The sequence below is a fragment of the Erpetoichthys calabaricus genome, chromosome 10 (assembly GCF_900747795.2).
Source record: "Erpetoichthys calabaricus chromosome 10, fErpCal1.3, whole genome shotgun sequence".
NCBI lineage: Eukaryota > Metazoa > Chordata > Cladistia > Polypteriformes > Polypteridae > Erpetoichthys > Erpetoichthys calabaricus.
The window spans coordinates 100,725,920-100,740,589 of NC_041403.2; the positions used below are offsets into that span (position 1 = coordinate 100,725,920).

The following is a 14,670-nucleotide window of genomic DNA, read 5'->3' on the forward strand; positions in this document are numbered from 1 at the left end:
TACACTTGGACACAAAATTTAAAAAAATGCTTTATGGACTGTAAGGTTTCTAAACTCTTTTGGGATTCCACCCAATGGGACGACATGCAGAAGAGCACCCCGAAGCAACCGCAGGCTCCCAGCACTGTAGCAGTTCGCCATAAAAGCAAATCTGAAAAGATTGCGGAAATGCTATAAGTGCCTGCTGTTAATGGGTGATGCAAGGAACATTATAAATGCGCAGGGCACAGGATTACTTGGCCACTAACCTGGACATGACCCTGACTGACTGCTGTGTCTGTGCATAGGAGAGTGGCAGATCCCACTACAATAAATAACCCTGCTGTTCCTGCTTCAAGCTGAATAAAGCTGGTGTTGCTAAAGTACTGAGACTCAGCTTCGTGTTCTGGGGTGCAAAACAGGGACTCACACGTTACAGCACACACACGTGGTCACAATGCTATAGTAAACAGTATACACTCATAAGTATGTTGACTATATGAGTGAGGCACGCCGACTGAGACCAAGAATGGGAGACGATTACACACAATCCCACAGCGAGAGAGAGAGAAGAACCATCAGCTCAGTTGTGATCACGTGACGCTCAGCAGACAAAGCATATACGTACTACTCATATTGCAAGACATTGCTCATTTATCAAATTAAAATTTATTAAAAATTTTAGCTCGTCTTGCAAAACACTCGCAGACAAAGTTACTCGCAATCCAAAGTTTTACTGCATTTCCAAAATAGGGCTGAGCCATAACACCGCATAAAACTATACTTATAACTTATTTATTATTATACTTATTAAACTAAACTATATGACTATACTTCCTTAGAAGGCTGGCATCCTTCAACATCTGCAATAAGACGCTGCAGATGTTCTATCAGACAGTTGTGGCAAGTGCCGTCTTCTACGCAGTGGTGTGCTGGGGAGGCAGCATAAAGAAGGAGGGACCCTCACACCTGGACAAACTGGTGAGGAAGGCAGGCTCTATTGTAGGTATGGAGCTGGACAGTTTGACATCTGTGGCAGAGTGACGGATGCTCAGCAGGCTTCTGTCAATCATGGAGAATCCACTGCATCCACTAAACAGTATCATCTCCAGACAGAGGAGCAGCTTCAGCGACAGACTGCTGTCAATGTCCTGCTCCACTGACAGACTGAGGAGATCGTTCCTCCCCCACACTATGCGACTCTTCAATTCCACCCGGGGGGGGGTAAACGTTAACATTTAACATTATACAAAGTTATTGTCTGTTTTACCTGCATTTTATCACTCTTTAATTTATTATTGCTTTTTATCAGTATGCTGCTGCTGGAGTATGTGAATTTCCCCTTGGGATTAATAAAGTATCTATCTATCTAAAACACCAAACCATTCAACCAATACAATAATTCAAATCAGCAACTGTAATAATAATAATAATTCATTACATTTATATAGCGCTTTTCTCAGTACTCAAAGCACTATCCACACAGGGAGGAACCGGGAAGCGAACCCACAATCTTCCACAGTCTCCTTACTGCAAAGCAGCAGCACTACCACTGCGCCACCTGTGAGGACTGTGACGAATGTAATGATAGATACCACATATTATAGTTTGTCCTTTATTATTTTTGAAATGACACAAATGATTATAACACAATTGTTAAATATTTTTTAAACTGTAACTTTCAATAATGCCTGTTGATTAAGTGGGGTGTGAAAACTTTTTACAAATCATTTTTTTTTACTATTTCTTCTCTGTTATTTCTATGGTTTCAGCGCAATCCAAGATCTTATTCTTATTCCATAGTAAAAGAATTCTTACGGATCATTTAGAAAGACACTCAAATTTTCCACTTTATATGTTAAATGTAAACTGAAAACATAATCACCTTGCTCAATGTGTGTCCACAAACAGAATTGCTGGTCAGCAAAGTAATGGACTCTATTCATTCATTCATTCTCCAACCTACTTATTCTAAAACACACCAGCTAAAGCATATCCCAGCAGCACTAGGTGCTTAAATCCAAAAATGGGTCACATTAAAAATTTTTCATTTTAACATGAACATACTGAGAAACAAATGTCACCTGTAGATGAAAAGCACATTCAGAATGCTGTACTTTTGTTTGTAAGCATGCTGCGTAAACTACCTTTCTTTTTAAAAAAAAAAAAGAAAAAACCTGTTGATCTTTTAGTATGTCGCCATTCAAATGCAGCATCTTGCACAAGCCTTTCGGTGGCCTGCAATGCATTTTATCACAGCGCTTTGCTTCTTTGTGGCATAGAGTGAAACACAGAATGAAGCTTTAAAAGTTTCCCCTAGCTGAGTAAATACATTATGTACTGCACTCAGTGACTTGAATTTAAGTAGCACTCTGACAACAGCAATCAGGAGCTTTTTTATTATCTCACCAGGAAGTAATTTATTGTGTTTGAAATAAACTGTCCCACAAGGTCAAAAAAACTCAGCAACTAAGGAAATGGAATAAAAAGTCAATATCATAAAAGAAAATACCCCATCTTCCACCCACCACTCAGCCACATGCTTCCATCATACATAAAATGGAAGGAATTATAAGAACTCAGTTAACAAAATGTCTAATCTTTGAACAAAAGTGCATTTCACAGCATTCAGTATTGATTCCATGAAAAAGTAATAAAAATAGATTCTGTAACAGTGCATTGCACAAATGTTTTTAAACCATATGGCACTGTACCATAAACTAACATCCATTGACAGCCTTAACCACAGTAGAGTGCTGCTGACGACTGCCTAACTGACGGAGTTTTAGATCGTTGTGACCAATCAACTCCATACGTTACTTCTAAAGCCTGGAGGAACTGAAACAGTGCAGTTAATGTAAATTGAATGCAATGGCAATAATTTGGCATTACCAAAGATTTTAGGCATCTATATTCTTATCTAGATCAGCTACTCCAAACATAGTTTAAGCATATTAGAAAACAGTATCTCGGGCATGGGAGGAGTTTGGGGAGGCCATGGAGAACGACTTTCGGACGGCTTTGAGGAGATTCTGGTCCACCGTCCGGCGTCTCAGGAGGGGGAAGCAGTGCAGTGTCAACACTGTGTATGGTGGGGATGGTGCGCTGCTGACCTCGACTCGGGATGTTGTGGGTCGGTGGGGGGAGTACTTCGAAGACCTCCTTAATCCCACTAACATGCCTTCCAATGAGGAAGCAGAGCCTGGGGACTCGGAAGTGGGCTCCCCCATCTCTGGGACTGAGGTCACCGAGGTGGTCAAAAAACTGAGATACACCCGGAGTTCCTCAAGGCTCTGGATGTTGTAGGGCTGTCTTGGTTGACACGTCTCTGCAACATCGCATGGACATCAGAGACAGTGCCTCTGGATTGGCAGACTGGGGTGGTGGTCCCCCTCTTTAAGAAGGGGGACCGGAGGGTGTGTTCCAACTACAGAGGGATCACACTCCTCAGCCTCCCTGGAAAAGTCTATTCGGGGGTTCTGGAGAGGAGGGTCCGTCGAATAGTCGAACCTCGGATTCAGGAGGAATAGTGTGGTTTTCGTCCTGGTCGCGGAACAGTGGACCAGCTCTACACCCTTAGCAGGGTCCTGGAGGGTGCATGAGAGTTCGCCCAACCAGTCTACATGTGTTTTGTGGACTTGGAAAAGGCGTTCGACCGTGTCCCTTGGGGAATCCTGTGGGGGGTGCTCCGAGAGTATGGGGTACCGGACCCCCTGATAAGAGCTGTTCGGTCCCTGTACGATCGGTGTCAGAGCTTGGTCCGCATTGCCGACAGTAAGTTGAACCTGTTTCCACTGAGAGTAGGACTCTGCCAAGGCTGCCCTTTGTCACTGATTCTGTTCATAACTTTTATGGATAGAATTTCTAGGTGCAGTCAGGGTGTTGAGGGGGTCCGGCTTGGTGGACTCAGGATTGGGTCACTGCTTTTTGCAGATGATGTTGTCCTGTTTGCTTCATCAGGCCGTGATCTTCAGCTCTCTCTGGATCGGTTCGCAGCTGAGTGTGAAGCGGCTGGGATGGGAATCAGCACCTCCAAATCCGAGACCATGGTCCTCAGCCGGAAAAGGGTGGAGTGCCCTCTTAGGGTTGGGAGCGAGATCCTGCCCCAAGTGGAGGAGTTCAAGTATCTCGGGGTCTTGTTCACAAGTGAGGGAAGAATGGAGCGTGAGATCGACAGGTGGATCGGTGCGGCGTCCGCAGTGATGCGGGCACTGCATCGGTCTGTCGTGGTGAAAAAGGAGCTGAGCCGTAAGGCAAAGCTCTCAATTTACCAGTCGATCTATGTTCCTACCCTCACCTATGGTCATGAGCTATGGGTAGTGACCGAAAGAACGAGATCACGAATACAAGCGGCTGAAATGAGTTTTCTCCGCAGGGTGTCTGGGCTTTCCCTTAAAGATAGGGTGAGAAGCTCAGTCATCCGGGAGAGGCTCAGAGTAGAGCCGCTGCTCCTCCGCATTGAGAGGAGTCAGATGAGGTGGCTCGGGCATCTGATCAGGATGCCTCCTGGACGCCTCCCTGGTGAGGTGTTCCGGGCACGTCCAACCGGGAGGAGGCCCCAGGGAAGACCCAGGACACGCTGGAGGGACTATGTCTCCCGGCTGGCCTGGGAACGCCTTGGGATTCCCCCGGAAGAGCTAGAAGAAGTGGCCGGGGAGAGTGAAGTCTGGGCATCAGTGCTCAAGCTGCTGCCCCCGCGACCCGACCTCGGATAAGCGGAAGAGGATGGATGGATGGATGGATGAAAACAGTATCTGTCAGAGCAGCGGTTGTAAGGCAGACTGCTTGTTACAATAATCTAATATTAATCTAGCTATTTCAAATATCAAAAAGTCCTCCAAGAACCACCACAATGAGCCTGTCTGTACTCAAAATGTTAAAGAAAACGAAAAACATTCGTCAGCATCATTACAATGAATGTAAACTGCTCGACACTACCATGACTTACAAAAAATGACTTAGTAAGAGCTTGTTGCTTTTTCTGTGCATTATTACTACATACTATACAGTGGATTTTGAACCCTGATGATGAAAGTACTTGTCTCCTAGTGCTTGTGCTGTGGTTTTATTCTTAGCCAAGTCACCGTAACTTCTATATGGAGGGTGTATGTTCTGAACATATTTGGATTTGCTTTCTTGGGGATTTAATTTTCTTTCCACAGTCCAAATATATAGTTAGGTTAATTGCCACTGCTAAATTACCCCAGCCTACATACAGACGTCTACCATTGAAAACTTTGAATTTATATATACTGTACACATAAGTAATTCTTAGAAAAAGCTTGAAAAAAATGAATGAAACCACTAATGCCCTCCACATACTGGCAGGCTTTTATCCATTCTGAACCAATTACTAATAAAACATTTTTAAAACTAATTCATGTGATGTATGCAACTGTCTGTCAGTTTTGTCAATACAATGCAGTAATCAGCCCCACCACACCTTGCCCCCCAACTGCATTCTCATTAACACCAGTCTCAGTTTACCATTATCTATCTATATATATAAAAGCCAAATACCACTGACTCACTCATCACGAAATCTCCCGAACCATAAGGACTTGCAACTTGAAATTTGAAATGTAGGTTACCCTTGGCCCATAGGTTGAGAAAATGGCTAAGAAATGATTTAAAAAATTTCGTGGTCCAAGCTTGAAATTTCTTAAAGTTTTTTTAGACCCGTTTGTATGTCTGTCTGCTTTTCACAAGAGAACCACTTAACGGATTTAGATTGATTTTTTTCTATAATTTGCTTGAACATTCCATTGATTTTGCGATGTTCTCATCGTGCTAAGTATCATAGTTCGCTTGCGGTACTGATTTATTAGTGTGAATTCGAGAGAGACTCATTGGGCTGCGGGGAGGGGGCCGGGGTCCTCCTCACTCATGCATCTGCCTCGGGGCGTAACCTTAACTCTGCTTAGTTAGCGAATGAGAGAACTACTTAACGGATTTAGATCTTTTTTTTTCTGTAATTTGCTTGAACATTACGGTTGATTTTGCAACTTCTCTCATTGCGCTAAGAATCATAGTTCACTTGCAAGTGTGATATATTCGCGCTAATCTGAGACAGAGGCTGCAGGCCGGGGAGGGGGAAGAGTGACGTCAGGAGTAGAGAGCTGGGTGGGGCCCTCCTCACTTTCCTGTTACACTAATACGCAGGCGAAGCTGTGGGGAATGGCTAGTTAATCCATATTTAGAAGTTGTTTGCATGCTGAATCTTGATTTTTGTATGGGTGCATAAGTCCCCAGAACTGCAAAATATTCTACAATCAATAGGGTTACTATGTACAACTTAAGAGTCTCTGACTAACATCTAATTAGCTTTGGATGACTAGAAAAAAAAAGTGTACTTCCTTGACTAGTTTGTGTCCACTTTTCTGGAAAGCTGTAACTGTGGATAAAGCTGCAGAGATGGATGAAGCACATGGAGTCCATAAATGACTAGTGGTCACTCCTCTTCATCAATGACCCTGCTACCACCGAAATTCGTCAGGCAGTGCCAGTGGTCATGTAATGAGTTGTGATACTGACATTGGGATTATGCAATTGCTGCATCACCTTATAATTCTCTTATCTTACATAAATATCACTAAAATAAGTCTAAGTACATATCAATACAACTCCATGCAGAGTCAACACAAAATAATGCTAAATCATTTTGCTGACTAAATAACTGCAAAATACTCTGCTATGAAAGCAATTTTGAAGAGATAGATTTTAAAATGAAAAGGTTTTGAGACAGAAAAAAAATCAAATCCTACATGGTATGAAGCTTTCAGGATTTACTATGAGTAAGACAAGGAGGTCTTTTTTTCTGGGATACGACTATATGCATGATGAATACTGTGCTAGAGGTAGAAAAATATCATTCAAGAGACTAGCATTAGTTTCATTCTTTATGATATCATTCAGCCTTTCATATTTCTTAGATCTGATTAATGTATAATCATAGGTTTTCTAATAAAATGTCCAAAGCACAAAAGATACTAACTTATAAACATGTACATGCATATACTTCAGTATAATTTAAATAATGGGAATGAATCGGAACAGTGCCCACAGAAAGCAGATTATTCTCATACTATATATACAGTACCTCTCATCCATCTTCCCATGTTGGACTTTTTCCAGATAAAAACAGAATGTTTGGCACTGGCGCTTTGAGCATCGCAGACTGTAAGTGTAATTTTAACTAATACATTGCCACAGGTGGTTTTTAATGCCAGACAGCAGCAGGAAAGAGATCCATTTTCCTCAGGGAAATTTGAAAAGGTTACTAGGTCGAGTGCAGAAGGCATAAAATTCCATCCGAGTGCAGCAGGACATGACAATAACTTCAGAGTTATTGGTCAAACATAAAACTCACTTTATGGAAGATGTTGTTTAAGTGTGTGACATAAAGAGATATACTGTTGATAGTTAGGATTAATAATATGTGATACACAAGGAGTCAATACACACACATTTATATTTACAGAAGCATACATACAGTATACTGTGTATACATTGTAGGGAACAGCCCGGACACAGACAGGTAGACACGATGTTATCACCACACACACGTTTATTCATCATATTTCTATTATATACAGTGCACATACCCAGTGCCTCGGCACCAATCACCCCTTTAAGCCCTGGCCACAACACAATGCCTTATCAGTCTCTGGTCCGCCTTCACTCCTCTCCACCAAGCTTCGTCCTCTTCCACCCGACTCTTCCCCTGACTGGAGGGAGGCGGCCCCTTTTATTCACCCCGGATGGGCTCCAGCTGCATCCTGAGGGCCTGTAGCCACACCCCTGTGTGGCGGAAGCCCCAGCGGTGAAACCGGAAGTCCACCGGGTGTCTCCATATCTCTTCCCCCCAGCATTTCCCAGTGTGGCGGAAGTACAGAGGTCCAACATTCCCAAGGCATCGGGACGCCCCCTGGCAGTGACCACGGGCCCCTACAGGGTAGAGCTTCCAAGCTCTGTACCCGTGGCCCCCAAAGCAACCAAGGAGGATGCCCCCTCGTGTCCTGGAGGAGGCACAAGCCCTCCTCCGCTCCTCCTGGGAATCCCGGTCGGGCGACAAACCCAGCCAGGTGCCACAACATACACACGTATATAGTCTCTACAAACACATAACCGTTTTATAATATAACTACCTGTATTTCCTACACTCCTTATTTTTCTACATTATTCCCATCAAAGTCAATAGCTCTGAGCAAAAGACAGACATGAGCATGTATTTCCTTGTTGTACCAGTCTGGATCCTGCCCTTGCACCTACTTCATCAATATCCTGGACAGCACCTCCAAAACTCTTCCCACATATGATATTTTTGAGGGCTCTAAGGAGGAAATACATTTTTTTAACTTTTTGCGAATATTCACTTATGATTCCTTAACCAACATAAGAACTTCAATAATGGCGAACTGTTTAAAACACATATCACCCCATAATGTCAATTTGAGGGTAACCTGTGCATTTACTAGGAAATTAATTGTTTTGCTGGATTGTTATAGGAATACTGTTGTTCTCAAACCCACTTCATCAATTTCAGGGAATCGGGAGGGCGGTGCCTGTGGAAGCACGGAGGTGTTTACGACAGACGGCAGTGGAGTTTCTAACCAGATTGTTTAATGCAATCTTGGAAAGTGACAGGATGCCTGAGAAGTGCAGAAGAAGTATACTGGTACCAATTTTTAATAATAAAGGGGATGTGCTGAGCGGTAGTAACTACAGAGGGATAAAATTGATGAGCCACAACATGAAGTTATGGGAAAGAGTAGTGGAAGCTTGGTTAAGAAGGGAGGTGATGATTAGTGAATAACAGTATGGTTTCATGCCAAGAAAGAGCACCACAGATGCAATGTTTGCTCTGAGGGTGTTGATGGAGAGGTATAGGGAAAGCCAGAAGGAGTTGCATTGCATCTTTGTGGACCTGGAGAAAGCATATGACAGGATGCCTCGAGAAGAGTTGTGGTATTTTATGAGAAAGTCAGGAGTGGCAGAGAAGTATGTAAGAGTTGTACAGGATATGTACGAGGGAAGTGTGACAGTGGTGAGGTCTGGGCTAGGAGTGATGGACGCATTCAACGTGGAGGTGGTATTACATCAGGGATCATCTCTGAGCCTTTCTTATTTTTAATGGTGATGGAGAGGTTGACAGATGAGATTAGACAGGAGTCCCTGTGGTGCTGTGCTGAGGTGAATATATGCTCTAGAGAGGAGAGGAATGAAGGTCAGTAGGAACAAGACAGAATACATGTGTGTAAATGAGAGGGAGGTCAGTGGAATGGTAAGGATGCAAGGAGTAGAGTTGGTGAAGGTGAATGAGTTTAAATACTTGAGATCAACTGTACAGAGTAACAGGGATTGTGGAAGAGAGGTGAAAAAGAGTGCAGGCAGGGTGAAGTGGGTTGAAGAGAGTGTCAGGAGTGATTTGTGACAGACAGGTATTAGCAAGAGTGAAGGTCTACAGGACGGTAGTGAGACCAGCTACATTATTTGGGTTGGAGACGGTGGCACTGACCAGAAAGCAGGAGACAGAGCTGGAGGTAGCAGAGTTAAAGATGCTAAGATTTGCACTGGGCGTGATGAGGATGTGCAGGATTAGAAATGAGTACATTAGAGGGTCAGCTCAGGTTGGACGGTTGAGAGACAAAGTCAGAGAGGCGAGATTGTGTTGGTTTGGACATGCGGAGAGGAGAGATGCTGAGTATATTGGGAAAAGGATGGAACTGCCAGGTAAGAGGAAATGAGGCAGGCCTAAGAGGAGGTTTATGGATGTGGTGAGAGAGGACATGGAGGTAGTGGTTGTAATGGAGCAAGATGCAGAAGACAGGAAGATATGGAAAAAGATGATCCGCTGTGGCAACCCCTAACTGGAGCAGCCAAAAGAAGAAGAAGAAAAATTGGTGGGCAGTGCCTATTCCTGCAAAATTCAAGTTAGAAACAATCCATCTCAGTACCTATATATTATGTATATTATGTAATGTGTGTTTTACTATACATTATTACTATACATCATTAAAATGTCCTATAAACTGAGCCATCGGTATGCAGGAAAAAAACAAAGAAAAATACATACTGTTTAAAGGCAGCCATCTGGTTATCCATGAAGTAATTGATATTGGGTGCTATAAACTGCAGTAAACTGTCAATGCTTAAGGCACTTTGCCAGAAGAAGAATTCTGAAACTCCTATTTTACTGTATATGGCAGGTGCTAATGTGGAGGCAACAAGGGGATGGAAAAACCTTCAAATGAAAGAGGGAAACATCAAATGAAGCCTTTGTATGCCTATGAGGATAAAGGCTCGTCCAGGTTTACAAAAAGAAAAATCTCTGTCAGAATTCACCAGATGGGTACTAAAAGAGATGGCAAAAAATATAAAAGAGATTAAGGTACAGTAGCACTATAGCTGGTTTTGCTGCTTCACGGATCCAGCGTCCTAGGTTTGAATTCTGTGCCTGGTCTGTGTGTGAAGATTTCTTGGCTCTTTTACTTGGGTTTTCCTCAGCTACTCTTGTTCTATGTCCACATCACAAAGCTGTGTGTGGTGGAGAAGACAGCACCCTTCTCTGTGAACCCCAAAATCCAGAGAAACCTTTTGAAACACTGGGTGTTGCTCATCATAGAATCACATTAAAGAAAAAACCACAAGAGGTGGGGATGCACAATTAAACACGTTTTCAATTTTGCTCAGTAGGTGTCAAGAAGGAGATGTGCCCCCTGCTCACCTGCTTATCTATCTGTCTATCCATCCCTTCCCCCTTCCCCTCTGGCTGGAGTGTGTCCTTGCTGCTGCCTGCAGAATTGGAAGGTGCTGGATCTTTGGAGGTGGGGCATCTATCCAGGGTGGAGCTGGATGTTAGTGACACTCTATTACAAACCATTTTCATTTGTTATTCCTTAGGATGTTTGTGCATAGGAAATGTTAACACTGATGCATAGATAGGTAAGTAGAGAAATAGGAAGGCAGGTAGACAGAGGGTATTCTCAGACTCTTCACAGAGATTGCAAGAAAGGATATGTCCCATGCACCCTCACCCTAGTACACTACAATAATAACAGGAAAGTGTTTAGTTGTATCTACTCTAGCTATTTATGCTTGTCTGCTTCTGTAACTATGTATTTGTTAGATGGGGTTTGTTTACAGTTATTTGTGATTTATGACATATCTAAATTCTTCTTGAAAAGAATTGAATCCCCCGATATTCAAAAGAAACTCTGCTATGCAGGATCTAAATGGAGCAGATGCCATGTTCAGCTTTTATGATTAATGCACCGCATTCGAATTGGCCCAGTCCTCACAAGCTTTACTTGAATAAGTGAATATGGATAACGCATAAATGGATGGATAACAGATAGATAAAAACTAATTGAAAAGCAAAATCACTTCATAAGATGGGAATCTCTCGATAACAGAAAAAAAGATATAAATAGAAACCAACGGAGTCACCTAAAATGAGAGGGATGCTTTCTATTTCTGAGTGCAGGAAATATTTTTGCATTTATTTTGGCCAACATGTAAACAACACCAAGCACAACAACCATAAAAAGCATTAATACTCCATGTACTGTAAGCTAATTAATTCATATTAAAATCAAATCAGAAATGTCCTCTCAATTTTCTTTGAGATCACCCCGGGGTAATTTGACTATCATCTTTTATACAAACAAATTTTTAAAAGGTCAAATTTGATTTTTTAAAGCTATTCCAGGGTTTTCTTAACTAAAGCATGAGTTTTTCTCTCATAGGGCTTAGGAATAATTATTACTTCACAGGTACACCATGCAGAACATGACGAGTAAATGTCAATTGTTGCATTTAAACCGGTGTAGTAAGGCAGATTAAGGTTCAGTCTAACAAAAAGTGCAAGCTTGGTATGATTTATATAAATCACATCACCTTCTAAAAAAATATGTACTCTGGCATATATTTATCAGCCCCTTGTGCATTTTCATTACATTAATTTATAATCTGACGTTTGTATAACTAAAGATGTCTCTTACCTCATTTATCCAAGGGATAAATCTTTATTATTCCATAAAACTTCACATCTTTCAAAAACAAATTATGATATACAAAGGAGGCAGTTGCTTGGGTAAACTGGCTTCTAATTTTTCAGCTTATATGTAAAATGAGGCCATTTTAAATGCATCTAGAAAAAAGTTTTACTTATATCTTTGTTTTAAAGCAGACACACTCGGTGTTATTTACTGATTTACTAAATGTGAACAAATGAATCATTCACTTTTTCAAACTCAGATTCATAGTTATTCCATGCAGTAGTAAAGCAAATGAATAAAACAATCACTTTTAACGCTTACATACACAGGTCTTGCCCCAGAACATGTAACAAACCACCATAGAAAGAGTTACATTAAAATAGGCATTGTGATAAGTGAAATTAGCTTGCAATCTCACAATAGTGACTTCAGCTTTGGCTACATTTTGATTCTACGTATCTTAGCAATACATGTCTTTTTATTTTAGCACTGAATGCCCACATTTTATGTTTGAAAAAAAGAAACTGCAATACTTATGTAACCTTTATTAGCTAACCAGTTGGCCCGGTTCACGGTAAATCGCAGACCATTGGTCTTGACCTTAGTGCAGAAATGTCATCTAATTGAAATGAATTAAATACAAGAGACCGGCAGTCATCACTTGCCCATTCCAAAGCATTTATCATCATTACTTATAAAATGAACTGCATGTTTTCGTTCTATTAGATGATGCATACAACTGACATGAAAACGTAATAAAGGAAATTTAAAATATATAGGAAATAGAAAAGATGGCTAGAGGAAGTACTACTCCCATTGGAGCATACACTGAGACGAGTAACTGATGGTATGACCTGTGGGGTCTTAAACTCAGGGCCTGCATGTCCTCTTTATGCCCCCTTTATAGCTGTTAAAGTAAGTTTTCATTTATTTTCATGATTTATTCCTGCTGTCATTTTGCTACAAGAATGATGGCAGATCACCAGAATATTTCATGGAATTGAATGAGATTAGCACTCCCCCTAATATACTTTTTTATTCCATACCCAATTTCCTACTTCAATATTCCCTCATCAAATTATAGCATCAGTTTGTCTTTTGCCTCCGTTATACAGCATTCGGTGTAGGACTAATAGCAATACTAATGTCTGTGATGCACCATTTTTGGAATGAAATCAGCTAAATTCATTATAAAATACATTCCAATAGATGGTACATACCGTGTTTCCCCGAAAAATAAGATCTACTCCGAAAATAAGCCCTAGCATGATTTTCAGGCTGCTCTGTAATATAAGCCCTACCCCAAAAATAAGCCCTAGTCAAGATCATCAGCTGAAAAGTAAGGCGCCTAAGGCCAGGTTTATACTTCACACGATGTGATGCGTGTGCCTGAAATATCCATTAAATTCTGAGGACACCTTGCCACAATATCTCTGAAAAGGATGTTTAATGATTACATCCATCAATTTGGGGATGTGCCCATTCCAGCAGCATCAGCGCAAGACAGAAACAAAATCCCAGGACGGGGCATCAACTCATTGCAAGGTGAACACACGCACACACAATACACTAATGTCATTGTAGCTTCACCAAATCCCCAAACCTTCATGTCTTTGGATGGAAAACTGAGCACACTGTGGAAACCCACCAGAAAAACATGCAAACTTCAGGCAGGGAACACCAGCAACGTGACTCCCTGCGAGACAGCAGCACTACTGCACTGCCACCGTGCCACACCATATGTGTAATTATTATCAGTATTCATTATTTAAACAAAGTTAACAATTTATCTGTAAAATGTAACATATATTTTCATGCATTTTATCATGAAAGTGATATCAAGTATAAATCTAAGAATTCTAAATGTGCAGAGAGCTGGAATATTATAAATTTAACGCGCTCTGTGTGGCGATGCTGCTTGCTGCTGCTGTCAGGTCAGGAGGAAGCCCCAGAAGCACGTAGCGATTTAACATGATGTTTACGATGGTCTGCTTTAATGATAAAGTAAACTGCGAGGTTAAAGTGGACATTTCAAGTTTAAAGCTAAAATTTCCACTTTAATCACAAAATAGACATTTTCATTATGTCCTTTTTTTTTTCTCTGTGGCTCAAATATGCCGCCGTACATTCTGACGATGTTGTGAAGGTGCAAAAAAAAAAAAAAAAAAAAGACGGCACAGAAGATGGTATGTGAGACTTTTAAAATATATTGTGTCATTACTTTGGGGAATATGCAACGCTTGAATATCAAAGCAACATTAATATATTTGTATGTTGGCATTTTACTTCAACACATCAAACCATTCATCAAACATCAAGGCACGCACATCGATCCTAGAGGGTCCCAAAAGTGGCTGGAGTAGCAAGAAATTCAGGGTTTGAATGTGGAGAGTTATGACGATATTCCAGAAGAAGATGATATGACTGTATATTGTTGTACATGAATAAATATAAGATATCTCTGAAAATAAGCCCTTGTGCATCTTTTGGAGCAAAAATTAATATAAGACCTTACATTCGGGGAAACACGGTAATACATTCTCATTACAGTGCATGTAATTACCTGATATAGGCAGAAAACAGCTCATATCACAACACATACAGTATATAGATATAAGTCTTCTGCCCATGGTAAAGTCATCTGAGATGACTTTAGATGGTGCAGCACAGACCCTACTACAAAATTCCCAGG

The 14,670-nt window shown here is 41.3% G+C and overlaps 2 protein-coding genes across 3 annotated transcripts in view; one reads left to right on the plus strand and one right to left on the minus strand.

The window, feature by feature from the left end:
* The window catches only part of LOC114658415 (cadherin-4-like), a 2,147,065-nt gene that overhangs the window by 2,094,806 nt on the left and 37,589 nt on the right, over positions 1 to 14,670 (minus strand). The window lies entirely within an intron of this gene.
* LOC127529414 (uncharacterized) overlaps positions 8,696 to 14,670 on the plus strand; it is a 287,343-nt gene continuing 281,368 nt past the window's right edge. Inside the window, exon 1 of the mRNA XM_051932871.1 lies at positions 8,696 to 8,763. The gene's annotated coding sequence lies outside the window, so the exon portion shown is untranslated. The remainder of the gene's footprint in view (positions 8,764 to 14,670) is intronic.